The sequence below is a fragment of the Salvelinus namaycush genome, chromosome 32 (assembly GCF_016432855.1).
Source record: "Salvelinus namaycush isolate Seneca chromosome 32, SaNama_1.0, whole genome shotgun sequence".
NCBI lineage: Eukaryota > Metazoa > Chordata > Actinopteri > Salmoniformes > Salmonidae > Salvelinus > Salvelinus namaycush.
The window spans coordinates 23,287,449-23,315,051 of record NC_052338.1 but is presented as its reverse complement, the minus strand read 5'-3'; the positions used below and the strand labels follow the sequence as shown (position 1 = coordinate 23,315,051).

Here is a 27,603-nt window from a genome sequence, read left to right as displayed (position 1 = left end):
GAACTGGGGCTGTATGCATCAAGTGTCTTATTGTAGTGCTGATGAAGGATCAGTTTTGCCTTTTAGATCACAATTAATAAGATAACATGGACGGGGGTGACCTGATCCTAGATCAGCACGCTTACTCTGACACGTTATAAATACAGACCCTGAAGTGCATCTGTGAAGAACCTTCTAATATAACATTGTATTCTGGACAAGGAGATATTGAATTTAATACAGAACATACTATTTCAGCAAGAGCTGAAGGGTTTTTCTCATCTACAAACTGATTTGATAGAACAAAAAAGGCACACTTTAAAGCATGGCACTATGAATAAAACATGACATCAACAGAAACAGCTAGTAGTTTCCATTACCTCCTGTCCCTGGGACTCAGGATGCAGCCACAGTGAGACTCTGTATGAGTCCCAAATGGAACCCTATTCCCTTCATAGTGCACTACATTTGGTCAAAAGTAGTGCACTATAAAGGGAATAGGGTGCCATTTTGGATGTATTCACAGTGAGACAAAGTAGTCTGGCTACCACTCTCACTGACTCACTTACCCCCCTACCGCTTCTACTGAACGAATTCCCCTAGCGCCCACTGCACCATGTCATCTGGGTCCAGTATCTGTCTAATGTATATGAAATCAAAACATGGGCATCCATGGTGCTCTGTGCCTCCTGAGGCACCTAAGGTCCAACAGTGACCACTGTACCATGTCATTTTGGGTCCACTAATGTATCTCTCTCTAACGTATATAATATAAAAACATGGTTCTTTCCATGGTGCTCTGTCTGTCCCCTCTGGGGTACCGAGGTAGGTGGGTTGGTGACGTCTGTGACCCAGCTGTGTGGCATCCGTGCAGGGGACACTGGGGTGGTTCTGCTTCTGGGAATACACAGAGAAAGAGCTCTTGGCGCAGCTGCCGACTGCTGCCACCTCTGTGCCCTCCCCTCTACCCCAGTCCTCTGCTCATGTCCTCATGTCATGTCATGACATGAGGGCATGAGCCACTGTTGCTGTGTACTGCTGTCCTCATGGGTCTGGCCTAGCCTAGATAGTGTGGTTCCTTTCACTCGAGAGACCTAGGCTGTGTCCCAAATAGCACCCTATTTCCTATAGTGCACTACGTTTGACCAAAGCTCTAGTGTACTACATAGGGAATAGGTTGTCATTTGGGATGTAGCCCAATACGACCCACCCCAAAACCACCTGCTCACTTGCCCCCACCCCCATGGGTTAAGGAGGCAGATGTCGTGATGACTCCCCCTTACTGGGTCCCTATGGAGATCAGGGATAATAGGGTAGTGGTCCCTATGGAGTGGTCCCTCAGCAACAGAGCTCTAGTCTAGTGCACTCAGTTCTCTCTGACATTCTGAGAACGTCAACATCTGGAGCCTTTATAACTTCCAGCTTCCAGTTTATCCTAGGCACAGATCTAGGATCCCTTCTCCTACCCCAATCCTAACCTTAAATTATTAGTGCGGCAAAATCCAAAACTGCCCCAGATCAGCGTATAGGAGCAACTTCACCCTAATCCTAACTTCTACATAATTTGCCAAAAGGATTCTTTATACTAAAATATAACACTTGGTAAAACTTAATCATGAGAGTCCTGTAAATGTTCAACTAACTAGCAACAATTCAGTAACTGCTGTTGACTAGCAATATGGAAGCATCTATAGACACGCAACTAAATATTGATTGAATATCAGATGCATTTAAACTGCACCCCTGCTGATAAGACTGCGTCCCAAATGGCACCCTATTCCTGTATAGTGCACCCCACAGGGGGCTTGTGTAAAACACAGGAAATAGGGCGCAATTTAAGAAAATCAAATCAAATTGTATTTGTCACATACTTCGTAAACAACAGGTGTAGACTAACAGTAAAATGCTTACTCACTGGCCCTTCCCAACAATGCAGAGAAAGAAAATAGAGAAATAATAGAAAAGTAAAACACGTAATAAAATAATTAATAAATACACAATGAGTAATGATAACTTGGCTATATACATGGGGTACCAGTACTGAGTCGATGTGCAGGGGTACGAGGTAATTGAGGTAGATATGTACACCGTTGCTGACAGGTGTATAAAATCGAGCACACAGCCATGAAATCTCCATAGACAAACATTGGCAGTAGAATGGCCTTACTGAAGAGCTCAGTGACTTTCAACGTGGCACCATCATAGGATGCCACCTTTCCAACAAGTCAGTTCGTAAAATTTCTACCCTGCTAGATCAGCCCCGGTCAAAAGTAAGTGCTGTTATTGTGAAGTGGAAACGTCTAGGAGCAACGGCTCAGCAGTGAAGTGGTAGGCCACACAAGCTCACAGAACGGGTCCGCCGAGTGCTGAGCAACGTAGCGCGTAATAATCGTCGGTCCTCGGTGCAACACTCACTACCGAGTTCCAAACTGCCTCTAGAAGCAACGTCAGCACAAGAACTGTTAGTTGGGAGCTTCATGAAATGGGTTTCCATGGCGGAGCAGCCGCACACATGCCTAAGGTCCCCATGCGCAATGCCAAGCATCAGCTAGAATGGTGAAAAGCTCGCAGTCATTGGACTCTGGAGCAGTGGAAACGCGCTCTCTGGAGTGATGAATCACATTTCACCATCTGGGAGTATGGCGGACGAATCTGGGTTTGGCAGATGCCTGGAGAACGCTACCTGCCCCAATGCATAGTGTCAACTGTAAAGTTTAGTGGAGGAGGTTTGGTGGTCTGGAGCTGTTTTTCATGATTCAGGCTAGGCCACTTAATTCCAGTGAAGGAAAATCTTAACACTACAGAATACAATGACATTCTATACGATTCTGTGCTTCCAACTTTGTGGCAAAAGAGGTCCATACAGAAATGGTGTGGAAGAACCTCAAACCAATCGAACACCTTTGGGATGAATTGGAAAGCTGACTACGAGCCAGGCTTAATTGCCCAACATCAGTGCCCGACCTCAAGAATGAGTGGAGGCTGTTATAGTAGCAAAGGGGGGACCAACTCCATATGTCACGAATCCCGCTTCCTGAGTCTGGGTTTGCCTGTGTGTCTGTCCTGGAGTGTGTTTCAGGTGTCCTGGAACGCATCCTGTCTGGTTGCCGGGCGAATTAGCTCATTGGGAGATTGATTTCACCCGCACCTGTTTCCCGTCAGTAATCTGCACACCTGTCCTGATCATCATCTCTACCCTTCAAAAGCTCTGACCTGACTTCCATTCCCTGCCGGATCGTTAGCCATGAACAGTATGTTGTGCCTGAGTACCAGACTCCAGTTGGATAGAATTTGTTTTGTTGTTTTCATTTACGTATTGCTTGCCTTGAACTTACCTCCGTTTGTTTTGTCTTCAGTTACTCACCTGGATCATTCACTCCATTCCCGCCTGGTTGACAGAGGATTCTGCTACTACATTGGATTCACCTATTTCCTCTCATCTACTCACCACCGCTGCCCGCTACGCCATCTGGATATATCTACCTTTTCACATTTCACTGTAAATAAATACTCACCTTCTTCCTACGCTCCTTGTCCTGGTCTGCTTCTGGGTTCGATCTTGAAAGATCGTGACAGAACGATCCGGCCAGTAATGAACCCAGCGGACCTGGACTCCGTTTGCCATGCCATTACCCTGCAGGAGAAGAAATTGGGACAACACAATACGGCGCTACAGGAGATAGCGAGTTCGATCCAGAATTTATCTGCTAGCTTGACACAAGTCCAGGATCAGCTCAGTTTGCAGGTGATTCATTCACCACCGGTTTCACCCATCTCACCTGCCGTGTCTGAAGCGGTTCCATTTCGTGAACCCAAGGTACCGACGCCTGATAAATATGAAGGGGATTTGGGAAAATGCCGTTCGTTTCTTATGCAGTGTGGGTTAGTGTTTGATCTACAGCCCCATTCTTACGCCACTGACAAGGCTAGGATAGCCTTTGTTATTGAACTGTTGCGTGGAAGAGCTCTGGAATGGGCTTCAGCCGTTTGGGAACGACAGGGAACCTGCACGGCTTCATATCAGGAGTTCACGGGAGAGATGAGGAAGCTTTTTGATCATCCAGTCCGAGGTAAGGACGCAGCTAAACGTTTGTTCTCTCTTCGCCAAGGAGATCGCAGTGTGGCAGATTTTATGATTGAGTTCAGGACATTGGCTGTGGAGAGTGGTTGGAATGAGGAGTCACTACAAGCGGTTTTTTACAAGGGGTTGTCAGATGAACTTAAGGATGAGCTGATTTCTTATCCAGAGCCTAGTGACTTAGACAGCTTGGTCGCTTTATCTATTCGGGTTGATAATAGAGTCCGAGAGAGAAGGAGGGAGAAGCAGTGGGGTCTATCCAATCAATCTGTAACTCGGTTACCATTCGGTTCAGGAGGTGAACCAGGACGTATTGATCGTTATTCTCCACACGGGATTAGTGGAGGAGTCTTGCCACCAGATTCTGAACCAATGCAAGTGGGGCGACACGGGCTAACTAAGGAGGAGCGCCAAAGTAGACGTGAGACCAATAGCTCTTTCTACTGTGGTAGATCGGGACATTACAACTCCGCTTGTCCACAGCGCCCGTTAAACTGCCCGGCTCGCTAAATTTGGGAGGAATTTTAGCGAGCCAGTTTCAATCTCTCAAGGATCTTGTCAGACCCCGTTTTCCTGCGACCCTTATGAATAAGGATCAGAGTTTTGACCTGAACGCTTTTATCGATTCAGGTGCCGATGGCAACTTTATGGATGCCGACTTGGTGGAACAGCTGGGGCTTTCCAAGGAGCAATTGCCGGAAGCCATTGAAGCAACCACTCTGAACGGCAGTAGTCTGGCACGGATCACTATGAGGACTGAACCGGTTAAGATGTTGGTGTCGGGAAATCATTCAGAGTTTATCTCTTTCTTCATTTTGTCCTCGCCCCATGTTCCTCTGGTTCTTGGTTACCCCTGGCTGAAGGAACACAATCCCTCGTTTGATTGGGTGACAGGGAAGGTAACTAGTTGGAGCATTGAGTGTCATGCTAACTGCCTTAGGACTGCCTGTTCTCCTGCTGTTTCCAGTCAGGTCAGTGACTCTGCTTCTCCTGATTTGTCCCTGGTTCCAGAAACATATCACGAGTTGGGTGAGGTATTCAGTAAACAGAAGGCTCTGTCTCTTCCTCCCCACCGACCTTATGATTGTGCGATTAATCTGTTTCCTGGATCTGCCTTTCCCAAGGGACGGTTATACAGTATCTCTCGACCGGAACGTGAGGCCTTGGAGACCTACATCAAGGAGTCTCTAGCTACAGGTCTCATTCGGCCATCGTCATCACCTTTGGGAGCAGGATTTTTTTTTGTGAGCAAGAAGGATGGTTCTCTTCGACCGTGTATTGATTATCGGGGTTTGAATGAGATTACGGTTAAGAACAAGTATCCCCTGCCCTTGATGAGCTCGGCTTTCGATTCCTTACAGGGTGCTACGGTTTTTACGAAGCTTGATTTACGTAATGCTTATCATTTGGTTCGGATCAAGGAGGGGGACGAGTGGTTGACTGGGTTCAATACTCCGATGGGACATTTTGAGTACCAGGTGATGCCGTTTGGACTGACCAACGCTCCGGCGGTGTTCCAAAGTATGGTGAATGACGTTTTGAGAGATATGATTGGTATTTTTGTGTTCGTTTACCTGGATGATATCCTCATCTTCTCAAAGGAGCTTTCTAGCCACGTTCTGCATGTCAAGCAGGTCCTGCAGCGGTTATTGGAGAACCGTCTGTTCGTGAAGGCGGAGAAGTGTGATTTTCACGCCCATACAACGTCCTTCCTCGGGTACATCATATCCAGGGGAGAGATCAAGATGGACCAAGAGAAGGTTCGGGCGGTTCGGGATTGGGTCCAGCCCGGTACAAGATTGCAGCTCCAGAGATTCCTGGGGTTTGCGAATTTTTATCGGAGGTTTATCCGTGACTACAGCCGGGTGGCTGCACCTTTAACTGCCCTGACGTCTTGCACCAGAGAGTTCTGTTGGACTCCTGAGGCAGACCGAGCATTTCTGGACTTGAAGAGCCGATTCACCAACGCCCCGATTCTCTCTCAACCTGACACTTCCCGTCAGTTCGTTGTGGAAGTGGATGCTTCTGATGTGGGTGTGGGCGCCATCCTGTCCCAGCGTAGCTCCACTGACGGTAAACTCCATCCCTGCGCTTTCTACTCTGGTCGTCTTTCTCCAGCTGAAAGAAACTACGATGTGGGTAACCGGGAGCTTCTCGCTGTGAAGCTTGCCTTGGAGGAGTGGCGGCACTGGTTGGAGGGAGCGGAGCAACCGTTTGTGGTCTGGACTGACCACAAGAATCTGGCTTACGTACAATCGGCTAAACGTCTCAACGCCCGTCAGGCTAGGTGGGCCTTGTTTTTTGGACGTTTCAATTTTTCCCTGACGTTCCGACCTGGGTCTAAGAACGGGAAGGCGGACGCCCTGTCCCGGATGTTCTCTAAGACGGAGGAGAGTGGGGTCAAGACTGAGACGATTCTTCCCCAGAATGTTGTCGTGGGAGCCGTTACATGGAGGATAGAGGAGGATGTGATGGCGGCCCTTCGGACGCAGCCCGGCCCCGGTAACGGTCCACCCGGTCGGTTGTTCGTACCCGAGTCGGTCCGTTCTGCTGTCCTTCAGTGGTCCCACGCCAGCAAGATAGCTTGTCACCCTGGCGTTGCTCGGACTATGGCACTACTGCGCAGACGTTTTTGGTGGCCTGCCATGGGAGAAGATACCCGGAGGTTTGTTGCCGCATGTCCTGTTTGTGCCCAGAACAAGAGTACCAATCGGCCCAGCTCTGGGCTTCTTCACCCCCTACCTATTCCTCGGCGACCTTGGTCGCATCTGGCCCTGGATTTTGTCACGGGATTGCCCCCTTCTGTTGGGAACACGGTCATTCTGACCATTGTGGACAGATTCAGCAAGTTTGCTCATTTTGTTCCTCTCTCCAAGCTTCCATCGGCTACGGAGACGTCCGAGATCCTGGTCAGGGAGGTTTTCAGGGTTCACGGATTGCCCAGTGACATTGTGTCTGACCGTGGTCCTCAGTTTACCTCTGCTGTCTGGAAATCCTTCTGTTTGGCCATTGGAGCTACAGTCAGTCTCACTTCTGGATTTCACCCACAATCTAATGGTCAAGCGGAGAGAGCCAACCAGAAGATGGAGTCCACGCTGCGTTGTCTTGTCTCCTCTGATCCCACCTCTTGGTCATCTCAATTACCCTGGGTTGAGTATGCCCATAATACCCTTCCTTCATCTGCCACTGGGATGTCCCCCTTCCAATGCCTTTACGGATACCAACCTCCTTTGTTTCCTTCTCAGGAGAGGGATCTCTCGGTTCCCTCTGTCCAGACCCATATTCGTCGTTGCCACCGGACCTGGCATCGGGCCAGGAAGGCTCTCCTTAGAGTTTCTGACCGGTATCAGATACAGGCGAACCGTCGCCGTATTCCTGCCCCAGCTTATACGGTTGGAGATAAGGTTTGGTTGGCTACACGGGATCTTCCTCTACGGACGGAGTCAAGGAAGTTGTCACCTAAGTTCATTGGTCCGTTTGTAGTGGAGAGAATCATAAATCCTGTGGTGGTTCGACTCAAGTTGCCTGCAACACTTAGAGTGCATCCCACTTTTCATGTCTCCTGTCTCAAGCCGGTTCACCTCAGTCCTCTGTTGCCTCCTCCTCCTCGTCCTCCTCCTCCTCGGATGATCGGAGGTGGTCCTGTCTACACGGTGCGCCGCATCATGGACTCCAGACGGCGGGGTCGAGGGTACCAGTTTCTAGTGGACTGGGAAGGATATGGTCCAGAGGAGAGGAGTTGGATTCCTCGGCGACAGATTCTGGATGACGACCTGATTCGTGACTTCTACCGCCTCCATCCTGGCGCTCCAGGTAGTCCGCCCGGTGGCGTTCGTCGGAGGGGGGGTACTGTCACGAATCCCGCTTCCTGAGTCTGGGTTTGCCTGTGTGTCTGTCCTGGAGTGTGTTTCAGGTGTCCTGGAACGCATCCTGTCTGGTTGCCGGGCGAATTAGCTCATTGGGAGATTGATTTCACCCGCACCTGTTTCCCGTCAGTAATCTGCACACCTGTCCTGATCATCATCTCTACCCTTCAAAAGCTCTGACCTGACTTCCATTCCCTGCCGGATCGTTAGCCATGAACAGTATGTTGTGCCTGAGTACCAGACTCCAGTTGGATAGAATTTGTTTTGTTGTTTTCATTTACGTATTGCTTGCCTTGAACTTACCTCCGTTTGTTTTGTCTTCAGTTACTCACCTGGATCATTCACTCCATTCCCGCCTGGTTGACAGAGGATTCTGCTACTACATTGGATTCACCTATTTCCTCTCATCTACTCACCACCGCTGCCCGCTACGCCATCTGGATATATCTACCTTTTCACATTTCACTGTAAATAAATACTCACCTTCTTCCTACGCTCCTTGTCCTGGTCTGCTTCTGGGTTCGATCTTGAAAGATCGTGACACCATATTAATGCCCATTATTTTGTAATGAGATGTTCAATGAGCAGGTGTCCACATACTTTTGTTCATGTAGTGTACTTAATTAGTTAACCAAATAGCTACACGGAAAAACTATTTAGCAGTTTTATAGCTTGGGGGTAGAAGATGTTCAGGGTCCTGTTGTTTCCAGAGTGCATCGGTACCCGTTGTTATGCGGTAGCAGAGAGAACAGTCTCGCAGAGAGAACAGTCTATGACTTGGGTGGCTGGAGTCTGACACATTTCTAGGGTCTTCCTCTGACACCGCCTGGTATCAGGCGGATCAAAGAGTGCAAAGCTGTCATCAAGGCAAAGGGTGGCTACTTTGAAGAATCTCAAATATAAAATATATTTTGATTTTGATTTCTTTGACACTTTTTTGGTTATTACATGATTGTTATTTCATAGTTTTGATGTCTTCACTAATATTCTACATTGTAGAAAATAGTAAAAAATAAGAAAAACCATGGAATGAGTAGGTGTGTAACGGCTGTCCTCCTCCTCTTCGGAAGAAGAGGAGGAGTAGGGATTGGACCAAAGCGCAGCGTGGAATGTAGACATAATTAAGTTTATTAAAGTAAAGACGAAAACCGAAAACACTTCAACAAACTACAAAATAACAAAACGACGTAGACAGACCTGAACATGGAACTTACATAAATACACGAAGAACTCACGAACAGGAACAGACTACATCAAACGAACGAACAAACCGAAACAGTCCCGTGTGGTGCAACATACACAGACACAGAAGACAATCACCCACAAACAAACAGTGTGAACAGCCTACCTTTATATGGTTCTCAATCAGAGGAAACGTCAAACACCTGTCCCTGATTGAAAACCATATAAGGCTAATTACACCTGACCTAAACATAGAAACACAAAACATAGAATGCCCACCCCAACTCACGCCCTGACCAACTAAACACATACAAAATTAACAGAAAACAGGTCAGGAACGTGACAGAACCCCCCCCTCAAGGTGCGAACTCCGGACGCACCACCAAAAGTCTAGGGGAGGGTCTGGGTGGGCATCTGTCCACGGTGGCGGCTCAGGCTCTGGGCGTGGTCCCCATCCCACCATAGTCAAACCCCGCTTTTGTAGCCTCCTCCCAATGACCACCCTCCAAATTAAACCCACCGGATTAAGGGGCAACACCGGAATGAGGGGCAACACCGGAATGAGGGGCAACACCGGATTGGATGGCGGATCCTGGCTGGCTGGCTCTGGCGGATCCTGGCTGGCTGGCTCTGGCGGATCCTGGCTGGATGACGGCTCTGGCTGGTCATGGCTGGATGACGGCTCTGGCTGGTCATGGCTGGATGACGGCTCTGGCTGGTCATGGCTGGATGACGGCTCTGGCTGGTCATGGCTGGATGACGGCTCTGGCTGGTCATGGCTGGATGACGGCTCTGGCTGGTCATGGCTGGATGACTTTGGCTGCTCCTGTCTGGCGGAAGGCTCTAGCGGCTCCTGTCTGGCGGAAGGCTCTAGCGGCTCCTGTCTGGCGGACGGCTCTGAAGGCTCATGGCAGACGGGCGGCTTTGCAGGCTCATGGCAGACGGGCGGCTTTGAAGGCTCAGTACCGACGGGCAGTTCATGCGGCGCTTGGCAGACGGACAGTTCAGACGGCGTTGGGCAGACGGGCAGTTCAGGCGCCGTTGGGCAGACGGGCAGTTCAGGCTCCGCTGGGCAGACGGGCAGTTCAGGCGCCGCTTGGCAGACGGGCAGTTCAGGCGCCGCTTGGCAGACGGCAGACTCTGGCCGGCTGAGACGCACTGTAGGCCTGGTGCGTGGTACCGGAACTGGAGGTACCGGGCTAAGGACACGCACCATCAGGCTAGTGCGGGGAACAACAACAGGGCACACTGGACTCTCAAGGCGTACTATAGGCCTGGTGCGTGGTACCGGCACTGGTGTTACCGGGCTGAGGGCACGCACATCAGGGCGAGTACGGGGAGAAGGAACAGTGCGTACAGGGCTCTGGAGACACACAGGAGGCTTGGTGCGTGGTGTAGGCACTGGTGGTACTGGGCTGGAGACACGCACCATAGGGCTAGTGCGTGGAGGAGGAAGAGGGCTCTGGAGACGCACTGGAAGCCTGGTGCGTGGTGTAGGCACAGGTGGTACTGGGCTGGAGCGGGGAGGTGGCGCCGGAAATACCGGACCGTGCAGGCGTACTGGCTCCCTTGAGCACTGAGCCTGCCCAACCTTACCTGGTTGTATGCTCCCCGTCGCCCGACCAGTGCGGGGAGGTGGAATAACCTGCACCGGGCTATGTAGGCGAACCGGGGACACCATGCGTAAGGCTGGTGCCATGTAAGCCGGCCCGAGGAGACGCACTGGTGGCCAGATGTGTAGAGCCGGCTTCATGGCACTTGGCTCAATGCTCAATCTGGCCCGGCCGATACGAGGAGCTGGGATGTACCGCACCGGGCTATGCACACGTACAGGAGACACCCTGCGCTCTACTGCGTAACACGGTGTCTGCCCGTACTCTCGCTCTCCACGGTAAGTACAGGGAGTGGGCGCAGGTCTCCTACCTGACTTCGCCACTCTCCCTTTTAGCCCCCCCCAAGAAATTTTTGGGGTTTACTCACAGGCTTCCTACCGCGTCGTCGTGCTGCCTCCATTCGCCGGTATCCCTCCTCGCACTGCGCCAGAGAATCCCAGGCGGGCTCCGGCACTCGCCCTGGGTTGATCGCCCACCTGTCGATCTCCTCCCACGTAGTGTAGCCCAGATCCTTCTCCTGCTTCCGAGCTAGCTCCTCAAAACGCCGCCTCTCTGCTTTCGCTGCCTCCAGCTCAGCTTTGGGGCGGCGATATTCTCCTGGTTGAGCCCAGGGTCCCTTACCGTCCAATATTTCCTCCCAAGTCCACGAGTCCTGTGATCGCTGTTGCGCTCTCCCACGCCGCTTGGTCCTAGGTTGGTGGGTGGTTCTGTAACGGCTGTCCTCCTCCTCTTCGGAAGAAGAGGAGGAGTAGGGATTGGACCAAAGCGCAGCGTGGAATGTAGACATAATTAAGTTTATTAAAGTAAAGACGAAAACCGAAAACACTTCAACAAACTACAAAATAACAAAATGACGTAGACAGACCTGAACATGGAACTTACATAAATACACGAAGAACTCACGAACAGGAACAGACTACATCAAACGAACGAACAAACCGAAACAGTCCCGTGTGGTGCAACATACACAGACACAGAAGACAATCACCCACAAACAAACAGTGTGAACAGCCTACCTTTATATGGTTCTCAATCAGAGGAAACGTCAAACACCTGTCCCTGATTGAGAACCATATAAGGCTAATTACACCTGACCTAAACATAGAAACACAAAACATAGAATGCCCACCCCAACTCACGCCCTGACCAACTAAACACATACAAAATTAACAGAAAACAGGTCAGGAACGTGACAAGGTGTTTCTGTTTTGCATGTTACTTTGGCATTAATACATGTCACATATCAGTTTTCAAACAATGTCAAAAAATATATAATATTTTTAATACATTTTTAATAAAGTTAATAAAGCCACATACAATCATGGTCTCTTTTTTGCTTTTTTGAATAAGGCAGCTCCAAAATGCAGGTGTTCAGCCTAGCTCAGTGCTTTCTGTGGTGATGGGGCAGCCAGCGGAAAATGCGGAGTGTAGGGGTTGGTAATGTTCGCTAGTTGCGCCGTGATTGGCTCAGTGTTCTGTCGCTCATGGGGACACTACATCACCGCAAAATCTACAGGTAGAGATCGAAAATTCAATCCTCTTGGGTGCTGCCATAGACTTACATTAGAAGTGCCCATCCAAGTAGGCTCATGGTCATTGGCCACAGATAAAATGATGTCAAATTACGTTATATCTACAGTAGCTTTGATTGGACTGATCATCATAATTTAAAAATCTTAGCTAGCAGTCATCATCATGAATCAAGTGTTCTACTGGCAAATCCTTTTTAATTCTTGGCATATGAAGAGAAATAATGAAGAAAAATTATAGATAAAACGTATCGGTGCTCATCGGCCATTGGACATATACATTACACAACAAGTTGGAATTCACAAAATCAACAATGAGTGGTTTGGAAGGAATCAGTGACAGTGGCTAACTACAAGCATTGCAAAGCAATCGCTAGCCTGCTATTCAGTGGAGTGGCTGTTTGGTCCCAAATCTGGGACTAAGTGTCTCTTTTCCAAGTTTAAAATGATATACTTTCAACATGGGCCATGCTGTCAATGAATGAGCTGTGCCGCGCTTGAAACAACTGTTAACTCGGAACTGCGAAAACTTGACTATAGTGAATTCAAGACAACTGGGAATTCCGGAAAAAACGAGCTCTGCCTGAGAAATACGTTTTGAATGGTCATCCAACTCGGAATTGCCAGTTGTCTTGAAAGCACCATAAATCCAGAGAATGCCAGACTTTGATGACAACATTTGCCCACGAAGGACCGCCGTGCCACCTTCCTGTTCAAGTGAGCACAGCACAACAAGGTGAGTCCAAAAAAGTATTGTATGCTGCTGCATAAATTATGTAATATGCCAGGGAGATATGTATACTGTAGCTAAGAAAGTAATACTTAGTGGGAAATGAAAGGGGGATAACTAGTCAGTTGTACCACTGAATGCCTTCAACTGAAATGTGTCTTCTGTATTTAACCCAACCCCTCTGAATCAGTGTATGTTGTGTAGTAAGCTGTTAGTAGCCCATGTGCCTCACCTAATAATTTCCTACCTTTTCACCTCATAACTTAGCTTACTGTTTTGACTTGGTGGTGCACATTTAGCCTATAGCCTGTTTCAGAGAAATTATTTCATTGTCTGCTTATATACCCCCTTTATTTATCTTACGGTTCTGACTTGGTGTACGGGGAGAATACTGTAAGAACGTCCCATGTTCTGAATTCTGTCACCGTACATTTCAAAAGTGCTGAACAAATAGTTATATTGACTACGTCCGTCCTAGCTAGCTCATTAATGTCTTAATCGAAAATACGGATTGCCTCTTATCCGCTCTTCGTCTCCTTATGCCATAGTTTGTACATCTCAATTGTCAGTAGAAATCACATATGTTTAAGCAAGTCAGCCCTATCAGTTATTTTTTTAAAGGCAGGAAATGAGGCTGAATGAACTGTTTCATTACCAGACAAGGCTCGGCTGATAGCCAGGTGTAGCAGTGGTAAGGAGAGTCCCTACTGCTGTAGGGACTCTGCTGTTGGGACAGCTTTAGGTAGGCCCTAACAGTTTGTCTGCACCGTTTGCCACCGTTATAGTGCAATTAATATATTGTTTAGTGTTGTGTAGTGGCTTTGCTGGCATGCATCTAAAAAAAAGGGGGGGCAGTTTGCCCCACCAAGATTTACATGCTAAAATCTACACTGAATACGTGTTCCTTTTGTCCAGATGGGAAAGGGCAGTGTGGAGTGTAATAGAGATGAACACACCCGATCTGAAACAGATTGTCATGTAACTAGAATGTTTTTTTCCCCATGTCTTTATTGAGGTGCTTTTCCATACCAAAAGACAAATTGTTCTCCAACCAAGAATATCATAACAGAATACCAGACTGAAATGAAAGACGCAAATATATACACACATAGATATGTCTCATCATTATCAATATGGACATGGTTATAATACAACAGCATGTGTAAAGATTCGGTTATATGTAGAAATACTTGCAAATGCATCGTACTGTACCATTAATGTAAACCATTTCACGTGTGCACTGTGCATCAAAGTCACAAACAAGAAAATAAAACATTGGGGTGTTCAATTTCAACATAACCGTTTTTTGTGGAAGCACATACAGCACAGCGTAGCAAACCAGTCGTCACATGAATGGACTGAGGCCGTTGTTATTTCCAAGCAATAAAAAGCCTTGCACCTGTCGAATGCTGGCGAGACTCGAACACTTGTCTCTGTGGCTACGCCCCAAATGGCACCGTATTCCCTATATATTGCACTACCGGTAAAAAATAGAGCACTATATAAGGAATAGGCTGCCATTTGGGACACAGCCTGTACCATGGCTAGTGCCAGTGCCAGACACCCATTAAAAGTTAGCTTTCTCTGTGAAGTATAGGCTAGTGTACTACGTTTGGGAAAGTTGTTCAGACAATTGCCCATAGTCTCTGCTGTAAACATTTGGGCAGTTGAAAACTCCAGGATCGAGTCAGACAGGGCAGATCAAAGGGCCGGTAGTCATGCTAACCTGTTCCAACTGGACAGGATTTAGAAGAGCGGGTGCCAACAAGAGAGGGGGGGGGGGGGGGGGTAGAGAGAGACTGAGCCAATAAACTAACTGTAGTGTCTCCCACCAAACTAGATAATCTGCCAACAACACTCCAAAATGCCAGTAGCTCAGTAACCGGGATCTGAATATGTTTTAATCAATAGTGTTGGGTTGGGCCTCTGTCTGCTCCAAGTTCATTATGCAATATTTATAATGTTATTTTCCTTGCAAAGTTGATGTGTAATGCATGCAAAACACATTTTAAAATATAGTACCAAATAAATGAACAAATATATGAATAATCATGACAAATTACTAACAATCATATCAAAACTATTTTGTAAACAGCTTCATAAGCACAACCTATGACAAATTAAAAGATACATGTCAGACATTTAAAACATATACAATTTGGTGAAATTTGAGTAATTCTGAAATCAGACCAGTGGTTTCTTGTAATTTCTCATCTTTTAAAGGCCCAGTGCAGTCAAACTTTCATGTGTTTTATATACACTGGCCAGTTTATTAGGCAAAACAAGTGACCTAAGCGACTTTGATCGTGGTACTGTATGATCGTCGGTGCCAGGCGCGCCGGTTCCAGTATCGCAGAAAAGGCCGGCCTCCTGGGCTTTTCAGGCACGACAGTGTCTAGGGTTTACCTACAACCAGTCAGCGGCAGTCCTGTGGACGAAAACAGCTAGTTTATGAGAGGTCGAAAACTGCAAAAATCATGCAAGCTAACAAGCGGGCTACAAACAGGCAAATAATGGTGCAGTACAACAGTAGTGTGCATAACGACATCTCGGAACACACAACTTGTCGGTTTGTGTCATGAATGTGTCACACCCTGATCTGTTTCACCTGTCCTCGTTATTGGCTCCACCCCCTCCAGGTGTCGCTTGTTTTCTCCAGTGAATGTATCCCTGTGTTTCCTGTCTCTCTGTGCCAGTTCGTCTTGTTTGTTTCCAAGTCAACCAGCGTTTTTCCCGTTCTCCTGCTTTTTGAATTCTCCTTTTTCTAGTCCTCCCGGTTTTGAACTCTGCCTTTTTCTGGACTTTGTACCTGCCTGCCTGACTATTCTGGCTGCCTTGACCACGAGCCTGTCTACCATTTTCCATTTTGTACCTCCTGGACTCTGATCTGGTTTTGACCTTTTTGACCTGACGCCGCGACCATGGGTTAAAGGCTATTATGGAGCAAATCAGGGAGTTAGCTCAGAGACTGTCTGCCACCTCTGAAAATACCCAGTACATTTTTCCCTATCTGTGGTGAGTTGGTACAGCCTATCCTGACTCCCTGTGAACCCCGCTTACCTCCTCCAGAGCGATATTCGGGGAATCCTGGTGCCTGCCAGGGTTTTATTTATCAGTGCTCGCTTATTTTTGAGCTACAGCCATCTTTGTTTTCTTCAGACCGATCCAAGATAGTGTATATTATTACGCTAATGTCGGGAAGTGCGCTCTCCTGGGCTACGGCAGTTTGGGAACAACAATCTGCCATTTGCGGGCATACAGAGGAATTCATGGCAGGGGTGAGAAAAGTTTTGGAGTCTCCGGTATCCGGGAGAAAGGCGGCCAGCAAACTGCTTGACTTACGTCAAAACTCCCGTAGTGTGGCAGACTACGCGGTGGACTTTCGCACGTTGGCCGCCGAGAGTGCCTGGAATCCGGAGACTCTTTTCAATACTTTTCTGCACGGATTATCTGAGGAGGTAAAGGATGGGCTAGCTGCTCTGAGGAGGTTAAGGATGGGCTAGCTGCTCTGAGGAGGTTAAGGATGGGCTAGCTGCTCTGAGGAGGTTAAGGATGGGCTAGCTGCTCTGAGGAGGTTAAGGATGGGCTAGCTGCTCTGAGGAGGTTAAGGATGGGCTAGCTGCTCTGGGGAGGTAAAGGATGAGCTAGCTGCTCGGGAACTGCCGGTGGACCTCGACTCCCTTATTGCCTTAACCATTCAAATTGATGGACGCCTAAGGGAACGCAAGAGTGAGAGGAGGTCTGGTCTCGGGCACACTCGTGCACCCGATATGGCGCAATCACCTCCTATGGAATCTGGAAGTTTCCAAAGGCAGCTCTTCCGAGAGGAGTCGGAGCCACCCGAGCTCTCTCGTGGATCTACGACGGGTGAGTTTGATACTCCTGAGCCTGTGCAGTTGGAAAGAACTAGGCTATCAGTTTGGGAGAGCTCATGGAGGATGAATAATAACTGTTGTCTGTACTGTGGAGGGGTAGGACATTTTATAGCTACATGCCCTATTAGGAAACCCTTGTCTCTAGTGGGTACCAGTACTATGGTGAGTCAGACTGTGAGTTCCCTAATTCCCATCACCCATTCCCATCACCCACACACCCCTTTTTGCTCTTGTGCTGTGGGGAGACCAATCTAAGTCTCTCCAAGTGCTCATTGAGTCTGGGGCTGATGAATGTCTTATGGATGCCATGATAGCTTCGGAGCTTGGTATTCCCACTCAGCCTCTCTCTGTCCCCATGGATGCTAGGGCACTGGACGGCCGCTCTATAGGGGAAGTCAGCCATAGTACTGTGCTCGTTCAATTACAGGTTTCTGGTAACCACAGTGAGACAATACAGTTCCTCCTCATTACCTCTCCCCATGTTCCGGGTTGTTTTGGGATTTTCCTGGCTTCAAAAGCACAATCCGATGATTGATTGGACCACAAGCTCCATCCTGGGTTGTAACCCATTTTGCCATTCCAACTGCCTTCAAGCAGCACAGGCTTCCTCAAGTCATCTTCCTCAGGATGTTAGCAAGACTGTGGATATCTCTCTATCCCCACAGAATACCATGACCTCCTGGAAAAGTTCAGTAAGGCACGTGCTACTTCCCTTCCCCTGCACCGTCCTTATGACTGTGCCATTGATCTTCTCCCAGGCACTACACCACCTCAGGGTTGATTGTATTCTCTGTCTGGACCAGAGACCAAAGCTATGGAGGAGTACATAGAGGAGTCTCTGGCCACTGGGGCCGTCCGTCTGCATCTCCTGCCGGTGCAGGGTTTTCTTTGTGGAGAAGAAGGACGAGACCCTGCGTCTGTGCATTGACTACCGGGGACTTAATGACATTACTGTCAAGAATCATTACCCCCTACCTCTCCTCTCCTCGGCGTTTGAACCTCACCAGGGCCACCATATTTTCCAAGTTTGACATTCGAAATGCCTACCACCTGGTTTGGATATGCAAGGGGGATGAGTGGAAGACAGCCTTCAACGCAGCCAGTGAACATTATGAGTACCAGGTCATGCCATTTGGACTCACCAACACCCCTGCTGTTTTCCAGGCTTTGGTCAATGATGTGCTTCGGGACATGCTAAACCAGTTTGTGTTCGTGTACCTTGATGACATCCTGTTTTTTTCCCGATCTCCACAAGAACATGTTCTTCATGTCAGACAGGTCCTTCAGAGCCTCCTGGAGAACCAACTGTTCGTGAAAGCCGAGAAGTGTGAGTTCCACCGCTCTACTATCACCTTTCTGGGATATGTCATTGCTGAGGGCAATATTCAAATGGATCGTGGAAAGGTGAAAGCAGTGGTGGATTGGCCTCAACCAACGTCCAGGGTGCAGTTGCAACGGTTTCTTGGTTTTGCAAACTTCTACAGCCGTTTCATTCAGAACTACAGCACCCTGGCAGCCCCTCTGTCGGCACTCACCTCTCCCAAGGTACCGTTCAAATGGTCTCCAGCTGTCAACAAAGCCTTTGTGGACCTGAAGCATCGGTTCACAACAGCACCCATCCTCATCCATCCGGACCCCTTGCGTCAATTTGTGGTGGAAGTGGATGCTTCAGATGTTGGAGTGGGGGCCATCCTGTTCCAGCAATCTGCCCAGGACCAGAAGCTTCATCCCTGAACCTTCCTGTCCCATCGACTCAATACTGCTGAAAGGAACTACGATGTTGGCAACCGAGAACTCCTGGCGGTGAAGATGGCGTTGGAAGAGTGGAGGCACTGGCTGGAAGGAGCAGAACAGCCATTCCTGGTCTGGACCGACCATAAAAAACTGGAATATCTCCGTACAGCCAAGCGCCTCAACTCCAGGCAGGCCCGGTGGGCCCTCCTGTTCACTAGAGTTAACTTCACCATCTCCTACTGCCCAGCATCAAAGAATGTGAAGCCTGACGCCCTCTCCCGTCTATACAATTCCTCTGCCAAACCCTCAACTTCTGAAACCATTCTCCCTACCTCATGCATTGCTGCCACTGTGGATTGGGGTATTGAGAACCTGGTCCGCAAGGCGCAACACTCCCAGCCTGGACCTGAAGGGGGCCCGGCTAACCGTCTGTTTGTCCTTAATCCAGTCCGGTCCCGGTTCCTGGAATGGGCTCACTCCTCCAGGCTGACCTGTCATCCAGGGTCTCATCGTACACTAGCCTTCCTTCGAGAACGTTTCTGGTGGCCCACAATGGTCCCTGTGTGGCTTCTTCCTTGCCGAGTGGCCTTTCAGGTTATGTCGATATAGGACTCATTTTACTGTGGATATAGATACTTTTGTACCTGTTTCCTCCAGCATCTTTACAAGGTCCTTTGCTGTTGTTCTGGGATTGATTTGCACTTTTCGCACCAAAGTACGTTCATCTCTAGGAGACAGAACGTGTCTACTTCCTGAGCGGTATGATGGCTGCGTGGTCCCATGGTGTTTATACTTGCATACTATTGTTTGTACAGATGAACGTGGTATCTTCAGGCTTTTGGATATTGCTCCCAAGGATGAACCAGACTTGTGGAGGTCTACAATCTTTTTTCTGAGGTCTTGGCTGATTTCTTTAGATTTTCCCATGATGTCAAGCAAAGAGGTACTGAGTTTGAAGGTAGGCCTTGAAATACATCCACAGGTACACCTCCAATTGACTCAAATGATGTCAATTAGCCTATCAGAAGCTTCTAAAGCCATGACATCATTTTCTGGAATTTTCCAAGCTGTTTAAATGCACAGTCAATTTAGTGTATGTAAACTTCTGACTCACTGGAATTGTGAATTATAAGTGAAATAATCTGTTTGTAAACAATTGTTGGAAAAATTAATTGTGTCATGCACAAAGTAGATGTCCTAACCGACTTGCCAAAACTATAGTTTGTTAACAAGAAATTTGTGGAGTGGTTGAAAAACCAGTTTTGATGACTCCAACCTAAGTGTATGTAAACTTCCGACTTCAACTGTACCTTAAAAAAAGGTAGGGGAGTGGATCAGAAAACCAGTCAGTATCTCGTGTGACCACCAGTTGCCTCATGCAGCGCAAAACATCTCCTTCACATAGAGTTAATCAGGCTGTTGATTGTGGCCTGTGGAATGTTGTCCCAGTCCCTTTCAATGGTTGTGCAAAGTTGCTGGATATTGGCGGGAACTGGAACACGCTGTCGTATACGTTGATCCAGAGCATCCCAAACATGCTCAGCAGGTGACATGTCTGGTGAGTATGCAGGCCATGGAAAAACTGTTACATTTTCAGCTTCCAGGAATTGTGTACAGATCTGTGTGACATTGGGCCGTGCATTATCATGCTGAAACATGAGGTGATGGCGACGGATGAATGGCGTAATAGGCCTCAGTATCTCGTCACTGTATCCCTCTGCATTCAAATTGTCATCGTTGTCTGTAGCTTATGCCTACCCATATCATAGCCCCACCACCACCATGGGACACTATTTACAGCGTTGACATCAGCAAACCGCTCACCCACACAACGCCATACACGTGGCCTGCAGAGGCCGGTTGGACGTACTGACAAATTCTCTAAAATTACGTTGGAGGCGGCTAATGGTGGAGAAATGAACATTCAATGCTCTGGCAATATCTCTGGTGGACATTCCTGCAGTCAGCATGCCAATTACACGCTTCCTCAAAACTTGATACATCTATGTATGTGTGTTGTGTAACGAAACTGCACATTTTAGAGTGACCTTTTATTGTCCCCAGCACAAGATGCACCTGTGTAATGATCATGCTGTTTAATCAGCTTCTTGATATGCCACACCTGTCAGGTGGACAGATTATCTTGGCAATGGAGAAATACTCACTAACAGGGATGTAAAAAAGAAATTGCACAACATTTGAGAGAAATAAGCTTTTTGTGCACATGGAACACTTCTGGGATCTTTTATTTTAGCTCATGAGGCATGGGACCAACACTTTACATGTTGCATTTATATTTTTGTTCAGTATAGTTAATAGACCAAGAAAGAGTTCCAAACCTCTCGGCCAATAACAGCAACTTTTCAGTTTTCTCATCCGGGGCTCAGACCACTCCCAAAGTCCTAGAAAAATTATTGCTTGAGAAATTTCCCTTTGCTAATGAACTATTTTTGGTTTATTTTTTTACAATTTTAATAAAAAATTTAAAAAATCACAATACGGTAATTAAATTGTTACCCAGAAATGATTATATTGAGGTGAAAACAGCTGCATTGGGCCTTTAAGACCTTGCTTTGTCAGCTTCATTAGTTAAATGTATTACAGTGGCACACCAGTGTGAATGATTTGGCTAAACCCTTGCCAATAGCCAAAGGCTGAAATTAAACTTACATTAAATTAAAATATGGCCTGTGCTTTTCTGACTTTCTGGCTTGGCTAGTAGCATCTAACTGGGCTGCATGGAACATAGACATACGTTTTACAGAACTAAACCAACCATGTTGTCCTTCCTGGCAGTGATTCATGTAGTATTGATCAAATTAACTTAGAGTATAGCAACAGCTGCCCCTTGGTTATTGGTTGTCATATCCATCATGTCCAATGCAAATTAAAACAACACCCCTACAATTCAGGGGGTGCAACATTATGATCATCAAGTATCCTTGGTGTTTTACAGGGTCTCCTTCCATAATGAATACACCACAGTGTGATAAAACAGGACCAGTAGAACACAAGACGTCAAAAATAGTGTGTCTTTGGACGGATATACACTCTCTGAGTCTGGTTCTTGTAAAAACATTTAATAAAACATACTTTAAAAAGCCGCAGGGCTATCCAGTTAGTACAGCTAACTGAATAAGTCTTTGGCTAGTGACAGCGGTAGTCTTGAGGGTTGTTGGAGGCATGAGTCTGGACATTTCGATTGCATCCCAAATGGCGCCCCATTCCCTATATATCGCAGTACACTCTACGGGCCCTGGATTAAAAATAGTGCACTATAAAAGGGAATAGGGAGCCATTTGGGACAGCAACCTTCCTTCCACATTGATGTAAATACACAGCAGGTGACTGTCTCCTAGTAGCGTGCAGGTGAATATTTTATATGTACTCTATAAATCCTCCATCGACATCAACTGAAGGGAAGCCGGTTAGTTTAAAGTGCTCTCTCTCTCTCTCTCTCTCTCTCTCTCTCTCTCTCTCTCTCTCTCTCTCTCTCTCTCTCTCTCTCTCTCTCTCTCTCTCTCTCTCTCTCTCTCTCTCTCTCTCTCTCTCTCTCTCTCTCTCTCTCTCTCTCTCTCTCTCTCTCTCTCTCTCTCTCTCTCTCTCTCTCTCTCTCTCTCTCTCTCTCTCTCTCTCTCTCTCTCTCTCTCTCTCTCTCTCTTCCCCCCCCCCCATAGTCGACCTCTTTGAATAAAAACCACCTGATTGAGTGAGTGTTTCCACCCCTTAATGAACCGTTCCCTTCACTCTCAACCCAGGCATTCAGCAGAAAAAAAGTAGGAGGGGGGGAATAGGTATTTTTCAGAATTTGTGCGCCTGGTGCTGTGAATTAGCTACCGGTGCGTTTTTCTCCCCAGACATGCTTGCTGACAGCACACAGGCCAGCACTCAAAAATGCTTATCATTACAAAAATGAATCTACTACCTTTCATTACCCAATATTAGCACAAGTAAAACCATAAATAAAAACACTACTGAATAAATAAATGCTTTGTCATGGAACTGATTTTGGCAGACAAGGTCCTCTGGGGTGCTCCACCTCCCCAGGCTGAGGGTTTGCATGTGTGAGTGACTCAACCTATTTGGCACTAGCTACGCTCTCCCTCTGCTCTCCCTCCCTACGTCCCTAGCATCTCAATCCTCCTACTCCTCAACGGTGGGAGTTCTCCTCTCCCCCCTCCTCACACCCACCTCCCTTTCATCTCCCTCCCTCCTGTTCCTTAACAGAGGTAGATCTGTCTCCCTCCACTCTCACTCCCCTCCCTACCCCCTGCTCCTTAACAGAGGTAGACCCGTCTCCCTCCCTCCCCCTGCTACCTAATAGCGGGCTGCAGTAAGTCCATCAGTAGAGCTGCATAAAGAAGTCAGGAGCCCAGTCCAGGGCGGTCTGGGCCACAGCCAGCGAGGACGCCCCCAGGGTGGCTGAGATGCCCACACGGCCATCTTGATGAGCTGGTTGGCAGCTTGGTTGGGCTGCGTGTCCCTGGCCAGGGCCATTTGGGAGTCTGGGCCCCCTCGGCCTTGGGCTGGGCCCCGAAGGAGCTGCCGACGGAGGACCGAGTCGGGCCGCTGCTGCTGAGTGGTCATCTGGAAGGCCTTGAAACAGTTGATGGTGATGCTGGAGAGAGACAGAAGGAGATACTGTTTTTGTCTGATAGGGTGTTAGCAGTTACTCATCGGCCGAGTTGGTTACGGCTCACAAGAATACTGAAACAGACAGTAGAAAAATAAATAGGGTCGGCACTTCACAATATGAGTTGTCCTACTACAGGCAATTGCCCATTGTTTACCACTGTCAAAGTGGAAGGAGAAAGAGGGAGGAGGTCTCGTGGCCTTGCAGTGAAAGATAGTAAACGACAGAGGGAAGAAATGTCAATAATGTCAATAAGAAAGACAGAAGGAAGAGAGACGGGTGACAAAAGAAAAATAAATGCTCCATATGGGAGGGAGGGAGGGAGCAGTGCCCTATGGCCTCAAACAATTTTAATTTGGCTGGGGAGGTGGAGCAGCCTGGGGAGGTGGAGCACCCCAGCTTTTTCTCAATTACAATAGCAACACAACACCAGAAGCAACAGCCAGCGCTTATGGGCAAGACAACGGCAACAAGGCACACTTTTTTTCATCTTCTTCTCCTCAACAGTTTGGAGAAAAACATCATTAAAAAAACGTAAAATATTCACTTCCATTTCATTATCGTCCCTCTGGAAGTAATAGTAAACATTGCGCTGCAACACGAAATGCAAATGCCTTTTCTCTCCGATTATGAACGTTGTAAAAAGAAAAACGGGATGTTTAATGACAAAAAAACGCCTCTCGGAAAATGGTACTCCGAGCGAGCGTGCGTTTGTGCGCTGAGGGGCTCAATGTCTTTAAGTCTTTCGTTCGACTTTTTGATTCTCCCATCTCTCTCTCTCATTAGAATCGTCTGCTAATGAGCCCAGGCTGAAAATAGCTGACAGGTAACGGCAGACAATTAACTTTTAAACTTTCACTTTAAACAGCTTAACACCCCAGAGGGCCCAGCTCCTCAGATGAACCTCCTTCTGTAGTTTACAGTACATACAGTAGTGGCTGACTTCTATCACTCACTCCTTCTTCAGTCCTCTCTCCGACAGCATCCCAAATGGCACCCTATTCCCTATGAGATGAACGAATTTTGACCAGAGCTACCTTGTCAAAAGTAGTGCACATTAATATTTGTAATGTGATCCTGCGTTATGTGTATTGTATAATGTGAAAAAAAATGTAAATGTTGATCACAAAAAAATAACAATTGGTGCAATAAATAGGGAATATGGTGTGATTTGGAACACAGCCTCCATGTGACAGTGATAGTACAGTACAGTAGGTGGCTGGCTTAGCCTGTCCTCTCCTCTCGTTTCTCCTCCTGTTGAAAGGGTCTAGGACCTCGTCAATGACAGTGACACTCAGTCTTTGAATACAGCTGACAGGATAGTGAGATTATGACCATGATCAAAGCAGCTCATTCTAAACCTTGAGAGAATTTGAGAAATATTTTGCAAGATACAGGTGGCTTTGCTGGCGTCTTACCTTTGAAATGAAATATGTGGTCATTACAGGAATTTCAAAACAAATAAAAAGATTCCTATGAGCATTGTGACCCTTCCATCCCGTGCCTGCCTGCTGGTCATTCACCGTATGTGACCTTGGTCTAACCTGTACTGTAGTCAGTGGTTCTGTTCCACAGTAGTTGTGTAGTCATTAGTACACCATGGGTGTGTCCAAAATGGCACACTATTCCCTTGTCCGAAGTAAAGTAAGGACACAACAGAGGTCATACGGGTGATTCAGCATGCAGCTATCCTCGTGACCTAGAAGAAGCAGAGGATGTTCAGTGTGGTTGAGTCATCATCACCGACCCGGCCTGTTTGTCATGTCACCACCGGGAGCTGCTCTCTCAGCCATGCAGCGTGACGCAACACTACACCCCTGCTTGCTCTCTCCCTCTCTTACATTAGAGACCACAACTCAGAGTCAATATGCTGCAGCTAGATCTAAAATACACTGTATCAGTTAGTCACTCGTCGTCACACTTTCACTTGCATTTCATGTCATGCATCGCCCTACTACTGGACAAGAGGAGGGAGACGAGGTCACCTGTTACTCTATACTGGGTCAAAGTCAAACCAACGCAGACATGACCTTCCTGTACGGAGTTAATGTCATGTCTCGTATACAAGAGCCCCACAGCCACCACTCATTCAGCCTAGCTCTCATGGGTTGTATTCATTAGGCACCAAATGGAAGAAAACGGACTGAAACAGGGAGGATTCTACCTGGAGTGTCTAATAAGAAATGCTAATTTTCCTTTTCTGTGGCAAAACGTTGTGTGTGCACTAATGAATAAGAACCTGTCCTGGGTGTCACCAACTCTTTCTACCCAACGTCACCTGTTGTGAGATCAACCCAGGCCAACCCTGACTCACTGACTTTCTGACTGACTCAGCACTTCCTTCAATAAGAAGCAAGCAGCAACTAGCCAGAGAGCTTGTCGCTACACTGCCCTCCAGGCAGACATTTGTATCCAGCTGTCACTCAAGGCCCCTTGTCAGCAATGTCATTTACTCCTGGAGAGGAATGACTGCAGCGCGGGGTGGAAGGATACGGACAGAGGGATGACTGCAGCATCAGTGGAAGGATATGGGCTACGGAGAGGGGAAGTGATGGGGGGAATGTGATGAGGTATGGTACACCTACACACATTGACACAATCAGCGGCAAGCGTGGTATCACACAAGGTCACAACCTTTTTCTTTTATATTCATTTTTTTACTTTTATTTTGACAGGGAAGTCATACTGAGACTAGGGTCTATTTTACAGATGAGCTCTGCATAAATACATCAACACATGCAATATACAAAATCAAAAAACATATGAAAAAAAAAGACATTTAACAACATTGAGGTCTGACCAAGAGGAACCAGAACATCTACACTGAAGAAAAATATAAATGCAAAATGTAAAAGTGTTGTTCCCATGTTTCATGAGCTGAAAGATATCCCCGTTAGTGAGCATTTCTCCTTTGCCAAGATAATCCATCCACCTGACAGGTGTGGCATATCAAGAAGCTCATTACACAGGTGCACCTTGTGCTGGGGACAATGAAAGGCCACTCTAAAATGTGCAGAGAATTTAGCAGTACATCCAACCAGACTCACAACCACAGACCACATGTATGACGTACTGTGGGTGAGCGGTTTGCTGATGTCAACGGTGTGAACAGAGTGCACCATGGTGGCGGTGGGGTTATGGTATGACCAGGCATAAGCTACGGACAACGAACACAATTGCATTTTATTGATGGCAATTTGAATGCACAGATTCCGCGACGAGATCCTGAGGCCCATTATCGTGCCATTCATCTCCTCCTGTTTCAGCATGATAATGCACGGCCCAATGTCACCAGGATCTGTACACAATTCCTTCAAGCTGAAAATGTCCCAGTTCTTCCATGGCCTGTATACTCACCAGACATGACACACATTCAGCATGTTTGGGATGCTCTGGGTTGACGTGTACGACAGCATGTTTTAGTTCCCCCCAATATCCAGCAACTTTGCACAGCCATTGAAGGGGTGGGACAGCATTCCACAGGCCACAATCAACAGCCTGATCAACTCTTTGTGAAGGAGATGTGTCACGCTGCATGAGGCAAATGGTGGTCACACCCGATACTGACTGGTTTTATGATCCACGCCCCTACTTTTTTAAAGGTAACTGTGACCAACAGATGCATACCTGTATTCCCAGTCATGTGAAATCCATAGATTAGGTCCTAATTTGTTTATTTTAATTGACTGACTTTCTTATATGAACTGTAACTCAGTTAAATCTTTGAAATTGTTGCATGTTGCCTTTTTTTTGTTCAGTACAATTTCAGAGAGCTCTGGAAGTTGTTCCACATAAAGGGTGCAAAAAAACTAAAATCAGCTTTACCCTACTCTGTGAAGACCGAAGGGGCCTCCAGTGTTATCCAAGCCTGAGACCGGGTTTGGTCATTTGTACGTCTACATTTTATTAATGATGATAGATACATAGGACGTTTTTGCATAAGTGTTTTGCAGAGGCCCAAACCACTTTTTAATAAAAAAACACAATAGTGAGTTCTATAAGCATCACCAGTAATAAACCTAAGGGTACAATGGAAAATAGCATCTAGTGGTTTAAGTGTACATGCTGCTGCATGCATATAGGTAATGTCCCCAAAATCTAAAATAGACATAAAAGTGGCCTGGACAATTACCTACCTATTAAGAAAAGTCAGACATGCTTTGTTTTTGTAAAATAAACCAACCTTGATCTTCAACTTCTTCACCAGCTCAGTGACATGTTTTTTAAATTACTGTTTGTCATCAAGCCAGATACCAAGATGTTTGTAGGATGGAACTCACTCAATCTGTGTACCGTTCAAACTAGTCATTACAAATTCATTTAAATCTGGGTTATGAGACCTAGAAAAAAGCATACATTTAGTTTTGTTTGAATTTAGCAGTAA

The 27,603-nt window shown here is 47.2% G+C and overlaps 1 pseudogene; it reads right to left on the bottom strand.

The window, feature by feature from the left end:
- Positions 1-22,928: 22,928 nt before the first annotated feature.
- LOC120027061 overlaps positions 22,929-27,603 on the bottom strand; it is a 36,357-nt pseudogene continuing 31,682 nt past the window's right edge.